Source organism: Lipotes vexillifer, unplaced genomic scaffold (genome assembly GCF_000442215.2).
Source record: "Lipotes vexillifer unplaced genomic scaffold, Lipotes_vexillifer_v1.1 scaffold811, whole genome shotgun sequence".
Taxonomy (NCBI): domain Eukaryota; kingdom Metazoa; phylum Chordata; class Mammalia; order Artiodactyla; family Lipotidae; genus Lipotes; species Lipotes vexillifer.
In genome coordinates, this window is record NW_006775554.1 from 1893264 (window position 1) to 1895661 (window position 2398).

General features: G+C 45.0%; 1 protein-coding gene across 1 annotated transcript in view; it reads left to right on the plus strand.

Annotated features, from left to right (window-relative positions):
* CACNG3 (calcium voltage-gated channel auxiliary subunit gamma 3) overlaps window positions 1-2398 on the plus strand; it is an 85299-nt gene that overhangs the window by 67892 nt on the left and 15009 nt on the right. The window lies entirely within an intron of this gene.

Genomic DNA, 2398 nt, shown 5'->3' on the forward strand with positions numbered 1-2398 from the left:
TTCCCTGGCTCTTCACACAACTGACTGTTTCTTTTTATCACGTCTGAGCTCACCTGTCCCCCCGAACCACCTTGCCCCAAATTGCCCACCATCTCCCCCACCCAATGCACAGTCACCATCACATCATCTTGTGGGCTTCCTTCAGAGCACAGTTATCTTGTTCTTTTATTGACTATATAGACTCTCTTTTCCAGTGAGAATGTAAATTCTGAGGACCAGAATCTTCTCTGTCTTGGCCACTAGTCAATTCCTGGGACTTAAAACAACTCTGGTACACTGTGGGTGTCTGATAAATCTGGGGGAAGGGTGGAAGGAAGGAAGGAAGGAAGGAAGGAGGAGAAAAAGTTTGAATCAATCAATCTTCACAGCCCAGTTCTCATACCTGCCCTACCCCAGGTACCCATCACCTGTCACCAGTGACCACTGGATCTGTCCCCCAGACCAACCACCACTGATCCTCTGAAAGCCCTGAACTACTACCCGCCCCCGAGATGGGGACTCACTCACTCCCATCACCTAACTCACTCCCTCTCATCACCTCACACACTATTCCACTCTGCCTGAAGGCACACACCTCCCTTACTCTGATTAACTTTTAATTAACCTTCAGATCTCAGCTTAGACATGATTTTATTCAACATTCAGTTAACAAAAATCACCCTACGAAGTTATCAAGTGAGAGAATTTTTGGTGATGAGGGAAGTGCTTTTACTTTAATCTTATGCCATTCTGTATATACTGTTTGAATTTTCTAACTACATACATATATTCGTTTAATTTAACAGGGATTATCTGAATACGGGTTAATGGACTGCATCTTATCTTCTTTGTAATATTTCTCTTCTTTGAAAAAATATCCTAATAAATGTTCCTTTTAAATGTCAGTGCCACAACGACTTAATTATTACAGCTTTATTGTATGGTTTAATGTCTTAGAAGAAGCCAACTTCTTGAGTTCTTTCATTCATTGTACTATTTTTTTCCTAGCAAATTGCCTCCAGCTTCCCAAATAGACTATTCTATCACCTGGAAAAATGATAATTTTACCCTATTTTTTTTCCCTATTGTGTATAACTCTTAATTCTGTTTTATTTCTTCTTGCACTGGAGCTTGTAGAATCATGGTACATCATAGAGGCAATTGTGGGCATTCATATCTCATTCTTGATTGTAATGGGACTATTTCTAGGGTTTGACCTTTGAGAAGGATTGTTGGTTTAAAGGAGGCGCCTTCCTCGTAGGAAGGAAGTATCCTTCCATTGTCTGAGCCAGAGAAGAACCATTAGCACAGTCTTCTCTGCCCAGGATGAGGCTTGTTGTCACCCCGTAGCCAGTCTCTGTAATTACACCTCAGCGCTTCGGGAAATCTCTCCTGGCTCTACCTGCCATTCCAAACCTCTTCCTGGGGTCCTGGAGTCTGTGGATTCTCACAGCCTAGCCCTTCTACAAGCTCTACTCTGGGATCCCATCACCTCTCACCTGTCACCACTGGATCTGTCCCCCAGACTAACCACCACTGATCCTTCTCCTGGTTTACCACGTTCCTGGTTTCTGCTCCTCTCTGCCCCGGTGCCTTAGCCTCAATTCTGCTAGGACAGTGCTTATCTCTGTATCCTAACTTCATCCTTGCAGGGTACCTGTTTTCAGCATCTCTTTTGGCTCCAGCCTCTGCAGTTCATGGGCAAGTCCAATCCCATCCTTTTTTTCTTAGATTTACTGATGTGGGGAAATACTGATGAGAAAATGTAAGTGAAAAGAAGACCAGCAAGATCCTGATTTTATAAAACAATTTGTGTGTGAAAGCCTGGGGGTAGGGGGAGCAGTGGGGGGTGTGAGGGGAGCCTGGAAGGAAACATACAGAAATGCTAAATAGTGGCTATTTCTGGGAGCTGGCAATATGCTACTTATATGAATGGCCCAGTTCACTTTTTGATGAGTGTATGACTTGAGCCAGCAGCTTCATTTTCAGTGTGGAGTCTTCCTCAGGGAAATTCTTGATTCCCTCTCCTTTTTTTTTGCGGTACGCGGGCCTCTCACTGTTGTGGCCTCCCCCGTTGCGGAGCACAGGCTCCGGACACGCAGGATCAGCGGCCATGGCTCACGGGTCCAGCCGCTCCGTGGCATGTGGGATCTTCCCAGACCGGGGCACAAACCCGCGTCCCCTGCATCGGCAGGCGGACTCTCAACCACTGCACCACCAGTGAAGCCCTCCCTTTACTTTTATATTGCTTTTAAAAATCTCACCATGGCACCAATGTGTCTCTTCTGGTCCTAAAATACCTATCAAAACCAATGGTAGGAATAGCTATAATTTATTGAGTTCTTACCACGTGCCAGGAACTGTACTAAGTGCCTTACGTCATTACCTGATTTTAACAGAGTTCTGTGGAGAATGCCGA